Below are 16470 nucleotides of genomic sequence, written 5' to 3'. Positions count from 1 at the left end.
GCTGTTGGAGGTCATTGCAGTGAGTTAGTGAGAAATAGTGATGACTTGGTAACTTTTTGTTCTATTAAAATACTTGGCATGGACTCTGCCATGATTTTGTAGCCATGAAACAAAAGGGTGCACATCTATCCAGAAGGCAGAGCTGATGGCAAAGGGAGACTCCACTTGAAAGCACATATTCCCCAGAAGAGAAGGGTGGAGGGGGAAGGGGAGGAGGGGCAGAGAGAGAGAGAGAGAAAGAGGTAGGAAAGAAGGAAGGAAGGAAGGGAGGGAGGGAGGGAGGGAGGGAGGGAGGGAGGGAGGGAGGGAAGGAGGGAAGAAAAGACCTCTCTATGAGACAAATCAGAAGCCAGTGAATGGAAATACTCCTTTGGGCTCCTGGGAACTTCCCTGTGGTCTCAGAGCTCAGTAAATCGGATTGATGGATGCATGGAGTTTTTGACATTTTTTTCAGAAGGGCAGTTAGAAAGAGCAACTAGAGTCATGTGAATAAACCTTTAATAGTCCGAGGAAAGCCCAGCAGCACAGGAATGCAAGAGAAAAAGAATAAACACAGTTGGCACTTTTAACTGAGGCCACTTATTTCCTCACTTTTTAAACAATTTGTAACTTAAAAAAATATGATTGAAAGGCAGAGAGAGAGAGAGATGCCAATCTTCCGTGCTGGCACTCCCCAAATGCCCACAATAGCCAGGGCTGGGCCAAACCAAATCCAGGAGCTGTGAACTTCATCTGGGTCTTCCACATGGTAGCCAGGACCCAGCTACGTGATCCATCACCTGCTGCCTTCCAGAGTACATGTGAGTAGGAAGGTGGGATTGGAGGCAGAGCCTACACTCAAGCCTTGGCCCTGTGATATGGAAGGTAGACATCCCAAGTGGCATCCTAATTGCTGTGCTAGACACCTGCCTCCGACTCCTCATTTCTGAACCAGTGGAACATCTGTTAGAGACACGGGCTCAGGGGGATCATTGGATGGAGAAGGCAGGATGAGAGCAGAGCAATGTCTGTATAATAACTCAGATCTGTATAGTGTTGCATGTATTGCAAAGCAATTTCAAAGAGGTGATGCGATTCAAAACCCTCAAGAACAGGTGAGATCAACGGAACGAGTCTTGTCTTCATTTTAGTAATGTGAAGTGCTCAGTGCCTGAGTGACTGCCCTAAATTATCCCCAGAGTAAGCTGTGGAACAAATTTCTGACATCTAGTCCAATAGTTGTTCAACCACAAAATATTTTCCTCTCCTTTCAAAGCACAACACAATGAAAAGATCCCTATAAAGAAAAGCTTCTCATTTATTTTGTGCTAATTCAAGATGTTCATAAACTGCATTTATGATTTTAAAAATACATTTACATTTCACTATCCCACTGAGTTTAGACCAGAGTGTGGAAGACACTCTACTTTTTCTTGAAGGGAGAGAATTGATGTCCTATTGCATCTTTTGCATATAGAATGTATAGAATGGCACCAGCTGGCTACCATTTTTGGAGAACTGAGACAACAGTTACTCAAACAATTTTCTGTGCAATAAAAGTAATGATACTAACAACTATAACTTACTGAGAAATTGCTGTGTTCCAAGGAGCATAGTAAGTCCTTGACACACATACCGAATTCACTCCTCAAAACAAATTTGAGAGAATGGTATTATTATCATAATCATTTTATAGATGAAAAATTTGAGACTCAGAAAAGTCAATTAACCTTGTCCAAAGTCACACACAGAATAAGGAACAGAAGTACAATTTAAACTGACATGAGATTTGCTCCCAAACCATCCCTTCACCCAGTAAGTACATTGTTCCACAACTCTCAACCATTTTCATTGCTGTGTGAGTTGACTGTTCCTCTTCCATACCACCCTCACCTGTTTTAGAGAAAGAGTAGTGATCAGACTCATAAAAATAATGGTCAGGGGAGAAAAATGGCTCTGGACATCTGAAAGAGCATAAAATCGAAACCACAGAAGCATGGAATTTGAAGGAATCTTAAGACATCATGGATTTCTCCATTGAGTTAACAGTCACTGGGAACCTACTGTGTGCTAGATGCTGAAGATGAGAAAGAGGTGAACCCTACTTACCCCCTTTGAGGAACTCACCTGCCTAAAGGAAATGAAGGCACGAAGGAGGACAGACAATGCCATCAACAAGTGTGATGATGAGGTGTGCAGAAAACAGAGAACGAATGATCGACTCAGGAGTCCCAGCAAGGCTTTCCAGAAAGGACGCCTGAGCCAGGTCTTAGAGCATGAGTAGGGGGTTTGACAGATGGAACTATGCTGAGTGACACCAAGACAAGAGACAAGCATTCAGAGGCGTGGGATGCAAAGTCACAAGGAGGGTTTGGAGACTTGGGGATTGTTCAGCAAGGCTGAAGCGCCAGATGAGAGAAAGGACATGGGAGATAAGGGGCTAGTGAGGCTGGTTATGGGGGGTTTCATGAGCCATTCAGTGGGAGATGAGGTCCCAGAGAAGGCAGAAAAGAGCTGGTGGCTTCGACTGGGAAAGAGGATGAGGAAGTGGGCTGAGGCAGCACCGGATGAAACGGGACAAAGAGGAAAGGGAACAAGGGAACCAGAGCATCAGAACCGCACAGCGGATCAGTGGACAGCATCTACTGACAGGGAGGAGGAGGGACCACAGGGCGATCTCTTCCTGTTTGGGTTGGGGGAGTGAAGGAGCAAGTGAGGTGCTAAGATACGGAGCTCAGCTGAGAAGAGTTTGAAACAGTCATGTCTGCAGAGCGCCTCCAGGGAATGTTCTGCGGGCGCTCAGGCACATGGACAGACTCAACCATGTTCATCGACAGATCGGGGCGTTGAACCACCAGCCAAATCAGAAATCTGACCAGTGGTGGCACTCAGGTGAATTCAAAAAATGCATTTTATTTATTTGCAAGCACAATGACAGAGAATATAGGAAAGACAGAGAGAGAGAGAGAGAGAGAGAGAGAGAGAGAGAGAGATCTTTCATCCGATGGTTCACTCCCCATACAATGGCTGGGGCTGGATCAGGTTGAAGTCATGAGACTGGAACTCCATCTCCCATGTGGGTAGCATGGGCCCACGTGTTTGAGCCATCATCTGCTGCCTTCCAAGGCTCACTAGCAGGGAGTTGGACTGGAAGCTGAGCAGCCAGAACCAGTGCTCCAATCCGGGATGCTGGCATCACAGGCAGAGGCTCACCTGCCAGTCCCCAGGTGACCATTTTTTCTCGCTGCGAGATACTGGCATTTTGGATTTATGTTGCTCCTTTCTTTATAACAAATTGGAGTTGATTTTTTCCAAATGGTGAATAAACACACAGAGCAATTCCGTAGCCTTCACTCTGTCCCCTTTCTAGAACGGAGATTCCAGACTTCTGCTCTTTCCTACCAGTCAACCATCTCTGATACAAACATGCAAAGGACTGTAGGAACATCTTGTAGTCATGTCACTTCATGAAAGAGAAGTGAGCATGCAGGGAAAAAAAAAAACCAACCCACAAATTCTCAAATACCACACATCAGGAGGCTAACTTTGCATATAAAACCTTGCCTTAAAATTTTGTTTTAAATGTTTAATTTGTTCTCAAGGTCTTCAAGTGCAGGGTTATAGAAAAAACCTTGAAGAATGAAAATACATTCATGGGGCCAGCACTGTATCACAGTGGGTTAAAGCTGCTGCCTGCAGCGCCGGCATCCCATATAGGAGTTGATTAGAGTCCCAGCTTCTCCACTTCTGATCCAGCTCTCTGCTATGCCTGGGAAAGCAGTAGAAGATGGCCCAAGTGCTTGGGCCCCTGCACCCATGTGGGAGACCCAGAAGAAGCTCTTGGCTCCTGGCTTTGGATCAGCTCAGCTCTGGCCATTGCTGACATTTGGGGAGTGAACCAGCAGATGGAACACCTCTCTCTGGCTCTACCTCTCTCTGTAACTCTTTCAAATAAATAAAATAAATCTTTTAAAAAATGCATTCACTTCTGCCATGAATGGCAAAGGAAGGATCATGAGTAGATGACATGAAGGGGAAACTTCTTCTATTTTAAAGATTAAAGCATGAGGCCGGCGCTGTGGTGCAGTGGGTTAATGCCCTGGCCTGAAGCGCCAGCATCCCCTGTGGGCACCGCTTCCAGTTCCAGCTGCTCTACTTCTGATCCAGCTCTTGCTGTGGCCTGGGAAAGCAGCAGAAGATGGCCCAAGTCCTTGGGCCCCTGCACCCACACCGGAGACCCAAAAGAAGCTCCTGACTCCTCGCTTTGGATCGGCATCGTTCTGGCTGTTGCTGCCAATTGGGGAGTGAGCCAGCAGATGGAAGACCTCTCTCTCTGTGTCTGCCTCTCCTCTCTCTGTAACTCTTTCAAATAAATAAATAAATCTCTTTTTTTTTATAAAGATTAAAGCATGAAGGTAGCATGGACATGAACTTGTAAGTCTGCCGCGTATCTTGGTAAGCAGGAAAGGCTCAGCGAGAACTGATTAAGGGCATTTCACTTGCGATTCGGATAAAGGCCAGGTCCGCTAAGTTCCTAGTGATATTAGCCTGCATGATGGAAACACCAAGTTAGCATAGCAAGACCAGGGGAGTTTCTTGTGACCATTAGACTGATTTCCTCAGTGAGTCAGACTTAGAATGTCAGAGAGATCAATTTATGTGATTATAATTAATAAGGTAATTAAGAAATAGAGACAGCTCAAGAGGATATTGTCTGATAATTAATAACCAGCTGGAAAGCATGAGAGACCTAGGAAACAGGGAATTACAGAGAGATCAGCTTGGAGACTTTCCATCAATAAGGTGTGGGCTGCTATTCCTTAAGGCAGGGTTAGGGTCTGAAAGCCATGTGCTCAAAAGTAAAACTCAAATTAAACAGGGTTTGTGGAATTCTTGTGCTGTACATTTTAGGGAGCCCAAAGAAAGGGGGTCAGAAATAGTCAGTGAAAGGAGAAGGGAAGAGAACTGGTGGCCAGGAGTGAGGATCTTGGCTCCACTTCCATCTCTGTTTGAGCTGAGTTGCATGAACTGGATCCAGGCACTTTACTGATTGGCCTCAGTATCCCCCTCTGTAAAATGGGATGATTGAACTCCAGGGCCTCTGTGGTTCCTTGCAGCTGGCAAATTTTTTTCTTTTTCAAATACAGTGCTTTCACAAGGACAAGCCCACAAAGCTAAAAATGAACACACGGAGTGGTCTTCATCAGCTGCCCAGGAGTTGAAACCCTAGATTTTAAGGAAAAGCAGACAAAACCTAAAAAGAAACTGTAAAAGGGATCATACTATTTTCTGAAATCATGTGCCTGAAAATAAAATGGGAAATGAAGTGGGGGACTGTGGTTTGTTTTTTGCTGAGGCTCCTGGTAGCTATAAACAGATCATTCACTGCTACAAGGGGTCCAGCTACAACTATGGAAAAAAGATCTTTGTTATTTAAAAAAAATGAAAACATAAAACAGTCACCTCTGAGTTGAGTCTCTTCATTGGCACTGTTCTCTGCAAAACACAGCTTACAAACCCCTGGTGCTTATTAAACTACAAAGTGTTGATGCTCATCAGACACTGGTTGATGCCTGAAACTCAGAGAGACACCAAATGCAGAGGGGCTTCAACAAGTTCATGGGCAAATGGAAGTAAATGATACATTTCTTTTGGTGCAAAAAAAATTAAATCCATGCATTCAAGGGATCTTCAAAAAGTTTGTGGGAAATGTGCATTATGTAAAAACTATGCATGCACTTCAAATATTTTGCACCAAAATAGACTTTTCCTAATTCATTTTTTTCCATAAGTTTTTTGAGGCTCCTTTTATTTTAGAGACACAGAGGGAGGCAAGTGAGAAAAAAAGCAAGCAGCTGCCTTCCAGGGCCTTAGTTTACCGCTTACTTCTCACAAATACTCCAAAAAATTTTGGGGGTACTCTATTTGGACTGAAGAACTGGAGCCTGAGACCAAAAATCAATATCAAGTAGGAAGGGGATTGCAATCCTTAAACACTGGGCACACACCCGGAACAACAGAGAAACAGGAAGCGGGAAGGGTAGTGGAAAAACAGACTGAGGGTCCCATTCCACCAGGGGAGCACAAAGCCAGGGGACCATGGCTTTTTTTTTTTTTTTTTCCGACAGGCAGAGTGGATAGTGAGAGAGAGAGAGAGACAGAGAGAAAGGTCTTCCTTTAGCTGTTGGTTCACCCTCCAATGGCCGCCACAGCTGGTGCACTGCAGCCCACGCACCACGCTGATCCGAAGGCAGGAGCCGGGTGCTTATCCTGGTCTCCCATGGGTTGCAGGGCCCAAGCACCTGGGCCATCCTCCACTGCCCTCCTGGGCCACAGCAGAGAGCTGGCCTGGAAGAGGGGCAACCGGGACAGAATCTGGCGCCCCGACCGGGACTAGAACCCGGTGTACCGGCGCCGCCAGGTGGAGGATTAGTCTGTTGAGCCGCGGCGCACATTCTACAGCATTGGGTGACTTTTGATGGGAGGGAGGACCTCTTGATGCAGCAAGAGGGTTTTTAGAACTAGGAAGTAAAGAAATGAGAAGCAGCGGCAGTAAACTGGCCGATGAGAAACAGAAAAAGAGTTCAACAGAGGAGCCTGAGTGAATTCCTTCCTGCTGTGTCCTCAAAGCATAGCTCCTGCCCCTCATTCTGGGGGCCCAAGGCTGCTGCACATCTGGGGAGATCTGGGATGGCCTGGGCTGTCGGATACTGGGCCCTCTCTGAGGGGTTCATTTGGGTGTCCTCTCTTTCAGTGTGCAAGTCCAAGGCACCCGTAAAACTGGGTAAGAAGGAATAGCAGGGCCAGTTTTCAAAAGGCAAACAAGTTACCCAGTGAGAAGCAGCTTGCAAAGCAGGTGCAAATAGACAAGTGCTTGAGCCCTGGCCACAGGAGATGGAAGGCAGCCTGAGAAGAGGGAGAGGAGGCTGATGGTTGGTGTCCCTGCAAACACCCACTGGAGCTTATGGCAGCCCTGCCAAGGCTGTCTCTCCTCAACTTCCTGCATGGCCCACCTGTGCACTCTCGGGACCGACCAGAAGCTTCCCAAAATGTGCCTGAGAGACCACCGCTTGCTTCTTGTTTCCCAGGTAAAGCATTGGCGGTATGCTTAGAGCAGCGATGTAAGTTCCAAGAGGAGACCACCAAATAAAATAGGGCACAGAGTTCCCCTCGGGCCCCCTGCTATGGAGCCTGCGCCTTAAAGAGAGTCTTTTCTCTCAGAACTCCAAGCAGCAGACAGATTATCTTGGCAGTTGGTGGTTTGAAGGATTGCAGTTTGTGGTGAATTATTTAAAATCTGTGAGTTCAGCATAAGGCGTCTGGAGAGGTAATCATTAAATAAAGCATTTGTTGGGTTTTGTTTTTGTTTTAACAAGTCTGTTTATTTGGAGAAGGGAGATAGCATAATTGTGGCAGTTCACAGAAATGATTGCAATGGGCCCGAAGTCACCTAGAATGTAGGTTAATACAACCACCAAGACAACTGTGTGTTGTGCCTCAACCTCTCTTTACAGCTCAAGGGTTTGTGGCAGTGGAAGGAGTCAGAGCTAGGGATCTGAATCCAGAGTCTAGTTCAAGATCTGCTACTAGCCAGCTACATGGCCTTGGGCAATTCTCTTCCTTGGAACTCAGTTTTCCCATCTGTAAATTGAGGATACTGGTGCCTTGTAAAATGCCTTTCAGGGTCAATTAGTGTTCCAGTAACCTTGGGCTGAGATTGTAGGAGTCCCAGCCTGGGCAGGGATTTCAAGACAATCCCAGGGCCCAGGTCATCTTTGCTGATTATTCATGAGTGTGGCACTTGGAGTGTAACAGGGGACAAGTGTTCTTATGTCAGAATACACAATACTTCTTTGTCAGCTTGCAGACTCCTGTGCAGTGTTTATCTGCTGCAGAGCACTGCCCAGCCCTGCCCAGGAGACACTGGTCAACATCTGCAATGGCTGGAGTCATGGGGTTGGGGGCATGTGGGGTTGAGGTGTAGAGAAATGTGGCACCCAGTGGGTAGAGGCCAGGGCTGCTGCTGCACATCCTACGGTGCACAAGACAGCTCCACACAATGACAATGATCTGGCCCCAAAGGCCACTGGTGCCAAACTGGAGCTCTAGAAATGTGGTGGCCAGGCAGGAAGCTGAGTGATAAGCCAGGCAGGTGGCCTGGCGAGGCTGTGGCCATGTAGGATGAGCACCTACTGCCACATCCCCCAGCCTTCAAGAGAAATTGTCCAAAGGAAATACAGCCACTTGAGCTATGGTGCAATTCTATAAGATTTGTTTAACCGCAGTCATATTGGGGGAGGGAGGGGGAGCGGGGGTCAGGGCAGGAGCCTGTCCAGTTGCACGACTGGGGGAACTATGCAGTGAGGGATGGAGATCAGCCAATGAAATGCCTTTTTCTTCCTTGATCTTGAAGTTGGCCTATATTCAGGTATTAGTTTGTCTTAATGAGAATTTAATGTTCTCTCCCTTAAATCTGCTTGAATTTGGGAGCCCCAAGTGGGCTCAGAGGCAGCAGAGCAAGCACCAACCTCAGCCTGGCCACACCCTTAGGGAGCTACCCGTGGTCTCATCTCCTTGAGTGCTGTGACTTTCTTGGGAGGAGCCAAAATTGCTGAACTTTCTGGCTCCACCAGGGCATGGAACCTGGATAGAGAAGAAGGGTACTGGCCCCTCTCCATACCAACTGGGCTCCTCCTTGTGGTCAGAAATTACAAACCACCATGCTGATGGAAACTTCACCTGCCCATGAGTCACCAGTACAGCACTTTGAGCATAAACGGTTAGCCTTCTCCAAGCCTCAGACATCTGACACAAGAGATGTGTTTTTTTTAAAGGACTTATTTATTTAGTTGAAAGGCAGAGTGACACACAGAGAAGGACAGAGGTAGACAGACAGACAGACAGACAAATCTCCCATCTGTTGGCTCACTCCTTCGATACCTGCAAAAGCCTGGGCTGGGCCAGGCACAAGCTAGGGACCATGAACTCTATCTGGATCTCCACATGGGTGGCAGGAACTCAAATACTTGGGCCATCATCTATCACCTCCCAGGCACGTGAACAGGAAGCTGGCTCAGAAGTGTTGAGTGTCCAGGACAAGAACCAGGCATTCTCATATGGGATGCAGATATCCCAAGAGGTGGCTTTACCTTCTGCACTACAGTGCCCACCCTGAACATCAGATACTTGCAGACTTTGGAGCAGTTGGCATTGATTTTCCCAAGTTACTTATACTGATGCAATGAATGATTGCTTTTTTGACCACTTAATATCATCTGGAAAGTTCTGGAACTCGAAAGTGCTGGCTGTTTAGCAATAACATTGCAAGGAAGTATGGGTCTATAGTATATAGTATATATACTATATACAGTATGGGTCTAGAGTACTTTAAGCTCTTCTCACATTGCTTTTGCATCTGTGGTGACTATGATTAATGGGACAACCCTGTGAAGTCAGTAGGAGTATTCGTATACCCTTTCGTAGATCGTATAGCTAATCTACATAGCAACCAACTGGGCAGGCTGTATGGTACGGATTCTGGAGCCAGGGTCCCGAGGTTCCAATCTTGGCATTGTTTCTTCTCAGTTCTTCAAGCTTGAACAAATTATTTTATTTCTCTCTGTGTCAGTCTCATCATCTGCAAAATGAGAATAATAGTAACTGCTTCACAGGGCTGTCCTGAGAATTAAATGAGGACGATATTTGAAAATTGCCTGGCGCAAGGTCTGCACTGCACTGCTTGCTACTAACAAGATCACTTTTCCAGATAAGGAGACCAAAGCACTGAGTAATCCAGGCAGCCTGATTACAGGGCATAGCCTCTGAGTCATCGTCCTGTCATCTGGTGAAGAAAGCATTGAGTGGCATGTCAGTCACCTGTCATGCAAGAGGGAGATGGAGAATTTGAAATCTAAGTGTCTTGATTCTAGATACAGTGTCCTACTAGCCAATCATGTGGCCTTGGGTACCATAGCAGGTCTGAGGAAGCAAGCAATGGAGATCAACAGAGGGATGCAACACAGCAACTGGTTGTATCTTTGAACTTAACCATGAATGTCTTCCTGAAATGCTGAGATATATGGAAAAGGTTGGTCCTTTGAAACCAACAGGGGAAGTAGGAAAGACAGAGTCAATTCAATCCAAAACATAGTTCCTGAAAGCATTGAGGTATCTTTGAAGTGTGTGTAGCCCTCATTCCCTATAGAAAGCCACGTTCAGCCAACTCTATCGAGTTGAGCTTGAAGTCAAAATAATTGCCCACTCCTGCCCTGGAGAGTTCAAATACACAGCAATTTGCTCCGTGTCCAGAAATTGATCACTTCATCATCCAAACAGCCAGCCAGGGGAGCAGTCGCTCCGGCAGGAAGGTTAACAGGCAAGAAAATGAATCAGCGTCTTATGGATACAAATATGTTTTTGCTGCTCTGACTACAAATTGCTGTGATTTTTTTTTAAGTTCAGATGCCTAGATATTTTAACTGCTGAAAATGTCAAGCCACTGAACTATTGCTGTAATAACTGACCACGCTACGATAGCATTTTATGACTGTTTTTCTCTTGTTATGTGGTCAGCATTATGGATTCTGAATAAATTTGAGATCTCCTTTCTAGCATGCGGCATTATTGGCTCCAAAGGAAGGCTTAGCTTTGTAGGCTGTGAATGTATCTGAACGGTAATACCAGGGTACAAATATTACCAACCATTTATATGTGCACTTTGTTTCCTAATAAGATACTTATGAGGTTCTCCAAGGGGCCCACCTCAGCTCACCCAGGAATTCACTCAGCCTATTAAGTTAATACAAGTCAGGGCTTCTCTGAGGCTCCTTTCAACGGGCTGTGATGGTTTTTAGAAGTGGCTTGTTTAAAAGCTTTGTACTTCATTGGAAGAAGTAATTATCATAATCATCATACATATTCATTAGATAAAATTATTTTTCAAACATACACAGAATAGGCTAGGTTTTCATTCTGAAACAGAGCGATGCCTTTCTAATGCAGGTGTGTCTTATTTTACATAAGCCAGTGGTTTTTCAAAAAAGTTGAATGAGTGAGAAAGGGTTACCTGGCAGTGGCCAAGCTGGGCGAGGCTTTCCTTGGTTGGGTGTATGCTATCTAACAAATCTCTATTATTCAGGATTCTTGCTGACTCAACCTTGGGTACCAGGAACACAACTAGATAATCTTTTGAGATCACCCAGGTTTGAGTACTTCTCAACCAATAATATCAACCCAGAGATCTTGGGTATAATATTTCAGAAAACAAAAGAGCCTATTTGAGAAGAAGCAAAGCAAAACTAGAAACAGATTTACCTGACAATTAAGCCAGATAAATATCAGTAATTACAGCACATACAACCCAGGTGTGGTCTCATTTACTCCCTCTCAGTAGAGTGTTTCAGCCCTGGGTGGCTTGGGTCAAAGTTTCAGAGCCCTATTGCATCATCCCCTTTGGGATTCCCAACTGCACTGCCCATGGGGGGTTGTCAGATTCCCATCGCATTCTCTCAGCATCACCCTGCGGTACAGAAAGCTTCTTTGTTCGAGCAGGTGCAGCTGTTGGTGGTGTTTGTAGTACTGACTTGTGCTCCCCACTGCACACTAACAGTTTTGCTGTGTGCTCCCCTGGTGACTTCCTGTGCATCTACTCCAGGTCTGCACATTTTCTTGTGGCTGACCTGCCTCATAGGTCAGGTGTCAGGCATATCTTCCCATCATGCGCAGCTGGGCTACAGACCATCTTGCCCCAGGGGAACTTGAGACAAGAGAAGTTCTGAGACAATGCAACTCTGGAGTCCTAACTATCTTCAGCTGGGGAAGCCCAGCTTTGAATTCAGTTACTACAGCGTTCTGGGTAAGATCGCATTCCGGCTTTGAGCTCAATTACTACAGTGTTCTAGGTAAAATCTCATTCTGAGCACGATTTCCTTGGCAGACCAACAAGAGAATGGAGAAGTCTGAATACTCAAAAGGTCAAAACTGCTTTTTTGGCTGGTGCCATGGCTCACTAGGCTCTGCCTGTGGCGCCGGCACACCGGGTTCTAGTCCCGATCAGGACACCGGATTCTGTCCCGGTTGCCCCTCTTCCAGTCCAGCTCTCTGCTGTGGCCCAGGAGGGCAGTGGAGGATGGCCCCAGTGCTTGGGCCCTGCACCCACATGGGAAACCAGGAGGAAGCACCTGGCTCCTGCCTTCAGATCGGTGCAGCACCAGCCATAGTGGCCATTTGGGGGGTGAACCAACGGAAGGAAGACCTTTCTCTCTCTCTCTCTCTCTCACTGTCTAACTCTGCCTGTCAAAAAAAAACAAAAACAAAAACAAAAACAAAAACAAAAACAAAAAACAAAAAACAAAAAAACGCTTTTTTCTTAAATCATTAAGATCAGGAAAATTACTGATTATATTCCCTGCCTTGGTTTTCTATAACTATGCATGGATTTCATTTTTTTTGCAGCAAAATAAGCATTTTTTAAAATTTCATTTTCCATGAACTTTTTGAAGAACCCTGCTATTTCTGTGATATAAAAGTGTCCAAAACCTGGCAGCTTAAAATAACAATATTTTTATTCCATCCCCATGGATCAGAATTGCAGACAAGGCTCAGCTGGATGGTTCTTTTGCTCCATGTGATATTGAGGAGGTTCACTTGGCAGATAGGATGAGTTCACAACAGTTTCATTCCTGTGTTGTTCAGCTGGATCTATGCCCTCAAGTGCCTGCCCAGAGCCCCTCAATAATGGCAGTCTTGGATCTCTTATAGGGAGGGGTGGGGGGGTCCCTAAAGAGTGTCCCAAGAGACAAGAAGTGGGAATGGTGAGGCTCTTCAGACCTGGGCTCAGAACCTGGCACAGTGTTTTTTTTTGCTAATATTCTATTGATCAAAGCCACTGTGGAGCACACCCACGTTCAAAGGGAAGCTGCCTACCTGTCCGCTCATGGGAAGAGCACCAAACACTCTGCGGCCATCTTTACTCTGCCACTGCTAGAGACCTGTAAGCAGTGGCATCCTGACCCCCGTGGTCAGGGACTTCATGGCTTTACGTCTTTGTGATCTCAGTTCCCTTTCTAGCCTTGCCCTCTACCCTGGCTAAGGTGAGTGGATTCCAGCTGGGGAGGGCAGGATAATAGCCTCTTCATGTCCATTGTGTATTTTTAAGCTGACTCCCAAGAGCGCTGTCTGTATCCCAGTTAGTCCCTCTGTTGTGCCTGGTGAAGAGATTCCATTTTGGCTATGGATGTCAGATAAAATACAGTTAAATTTGAATTTTGTATAAACAACAAACCTTGTTTTAGAGTGAGTATGTCTCAAATATTTCTTGAACATACTCATACTAAACAAACTTAATATTGTGCTAGCTTGGCTAAAGCCATTGTTTACATATCATAGTCCAACCATACAGATAAGAGTCACAGAGTTGTTTTAATACTTTGACTTTTCTTTCCTCTCTATGAGGTTTATAACTACAGAATCCAGCTCTATCTGAGATCAACCAAATCTTATGATCGCCACTTTGCCAGAACTATGCCTGGGAAGAACTTAACAAAGTTCATGGAAAATGGAATTAAAAGTATGAGTTTATTTTGCTACCAAAATAACTTTGAAATCAATGCACTTACACATACATATTTTCCATTTGCTGTGAAAAACATTTTTTGTACCAGAACAATGTTTGCAGCAAAACAAAAGTTTCCATTTCTCTGTGAACAGTTTGATGCATTCTTGTATATGAATGACTCTGACTAAACAAACATTTCTGTTTCACAAAGGCTTCTATCATTCTATTCTAAGTTGAGGAAAATTTCTGTATTTAAATACACTATAGTGCAAATCCAGAGAGTCAGTCAAAACTACTGATTGAGTGTGCACTGTGTGTTACATCCCAAATGCTCAGCCTGTGGTTCTGGCCTGGTAGGAGTCCCACATCCAAGGAGGATGCAAGATGTCCACAGATCATCACCAGGCAGGGCGAGGAGCCTTCAAATGCAGCCAGAGCAGAGTTCAGGGGCCAAGGGAATTTGACATCACTGTAGGTGACATTTGATCTGATCTTGCAGGACAGGTAAGAGTTTCCCAGGCAGAAAAGGAGGACAAGGCATTCTCAGCAGGAAAAAAGCAAACAAATAAACGTGTGAAAAGGAACAGAGGCATGAAGGGCCATGGCCATGTTTGTGTAGTAGAGAAGGTTCTGGTCTAATCATAGCTGGAGAAGAGGCACCGGAGCCCCACCTGCTAGCTACACTCTTCGCACAGCTACAGAGGGAGGACAGGGAGTGCCTCCATCTAAGACAAAAGTTAGTAACAGCAAGAGGAAGAGTAAGACACCAATGATCCACAGGCCCAAGGAGTCATCAAAGTGACAGCATGCAGAGAGACTCCCAGCTCCATCAAGCAGGAAAAGATTCAATGGAAGCTGCAGCTCCAGTAGCTTTATTCCCCTCTCCTTGTGGCAAGAGCCAGTTTTCTGTGTGAAGCTGGCTTGGAGGACTGCAGGAAACAGTTGGCTACTCTTCAATCTTAGAGAGGATGAGCAGAAATGTTTCCCTGGTAGGCAGTTCCCTCACATACTGAGTGAGAAAAGTGGGCAAAGGCTGTATAGGGTGGGCATTTGACCTAACAGGTAAGATGCCTGAGTTCCAGCTCCTGACTCCAGCTTCCTGCTGGTGCACATCTTAGGCTCAAACCCTTGCCACTCACGTGGAGACACCAATTGAGGGGGTGGCTCCTGGCTCCAACCTCAGCCCAGTCCCAGCTCTTGTGGGCATTTGGAGAGTGAATCAGTGGTAGAAGCTCTTTCTCTCTGACTCTCAAGTAAACTAAAACAAAAATTCTGTGACAGGAAAGTCCCAAGCTGGTAATAAATCACCTTCCTGTGCCTGCTGAAGCCATGTAGCTTGGGTTCTGTACACCACAGCCTAGTGGTCACAAGACAACATGGTGAAGATCAAGAGTCCAATGCAACAAAACATCAGAAAATGTCTTCCTGGAGATGAGTCCTTTTATGACTGCTTTTATACACTGAACTCTTAATATTTGAAAGACATAATGAAATACTATAGCACAGCTACTAAGTTGCCCAATTATTAAAGAAATTTGACAATGGTAAGTGCTAAAGAGGACACTTCACAGGTCCTATTGATGGGGGCAATTCTACCTTGGCAAAAGTTGAGCAGTTTCTTATAAACTTATATATCCTGCTAATGAGCCTGGGAAAGCAGTGGAAGATGGCCCAAGAACCCAGGCCCCTGCTTCCCACAAGGAATACCTGGATGAAGTTCCTGGCTTCTGGCTTTGCCCTGACCCACACCTGGCCATCATGGCCATTTGGGGAGTGAGCCAGTGGATGGAAGATGTCTTTCTCTCTGTCTCTGCCTCCTCTCTCTGTAACTCTGCCTTTCAAATACATAAATAAATATACATGTACACAAAATACATAAATACATATTATATACATAGGTTTAAATACACATTTATATATTTAAATATGATATAAATGATATTATATATATATATATATATTTAAGCCTATGTCAATGCAAAAATCTGAATACTAATGGTTACCACAACTTAAATGTACAAAGCTGGGAATGAATTAAAATTTATAAACTGGTGAATTTATAAATTATTTTATCCATGCAGCAAATGAGAGAATTACAGTTATACACAACAGGATAGATGAATTTCAAAAGAATTATACTAAGAGAAAGAAGCCAGACTCCAAGGAATATATGCTGAATGGTTCAATTTAGGTATTTGGGAAAGAAGAAAAGACTATAGGACTGGCACTGTGGTGCAGTGGGTTAAGCTGCTGCCTGCCATGCTGGCACCCCATGTCAGAGCCCTATTTCCAACCCAGCTCCCTGTTAATACACCTGGAAAAGCAGCAGATAATAGCCCAATTACTTGGGCCCTTGCCACCCACCTTGGAGTTCTGGGTCCCTGGATTCCACCTGGCTCAGCCCTGGCTGTTGTGGCTGTTTGGGGAATGAAGCAGTGAATGGAAGACTCCCCTCCTTCTCTATCACTTTGTTTTTCAAATAGATAAATTTATCTTAAAAAATCAATAGAGAAAGGAAGCAGGTCAGTGGTTGCCAGGGACTGGAGGTGAGGGAAGGGAGTTAATTATAAACAGTATAAGGAAATAGTCTATACCTTGCTCTTGGTATAAATTTGTGAAAATCGTATAACTTTGTTAAAATTTATCAAACTCTATAACTTACAAAGTATATAAATTATACTTCAATAAAAACAATAACCTGCATATGTACAAGAGAATAAATTTAAGTTGAAGGAGGCATTATCTTGAATTTTCATTTGAATATTGACTTGACTATTTTCAGCTCAAGGCTTTTGTAGACCATAGGGTATATCACAGAAATCAGATCCAGTGGCTGACTTGAATGTCTACCGGCTTATTGAGAGGGCTAAACCCTAACAACTATGAAGCCCATCATATGTAATGAACAAATGCCTCTTTTCTGCAGCTAAAGAGAC

At 44.9% G+C, this 16470-nt stretch overlaps 1 protein-coding gene across 1 annotated transcript in view; it reads right to left on the bottom strand.

The window, feature by feature from the left end:
• Positions 1 to 8818: 8818 nt before the first annotated feature.
• LOC149122250 (uncharacterized) overlaps positions 8819 to 16470 on the bottom strand; it is a 402594-nt gene continuing 394942 nt past the window's right edge. The window contains exon 5 of the mRNA XM_089313050.1: positions 8819 to 9616. The gene's annotated coding sequence lies outside the window, so the exon portion shown is untranslated. The remainder of the gene's footprint in view (positions 9617 to 16470) is intronic.

This window comes from Oryctolagus cuniculus, chromosome 14 (assembly GCF_051225735.1).
Source record: "Oryctolagus cuniculus isolate XC-2025 breed Fujian yellow rabbit chromosome 14, ASM5122573v1, whole genome shotgun sequence".
NCBI lineage: Eukaryota > Metazoa > Chordata > Mammalia > Lagomorpha > Leporidae > Oryctolagus > Oryctolagus cuniculus.
This window is presented reverse-complemented; position numbering and strand designations above follow the sequence as displayed.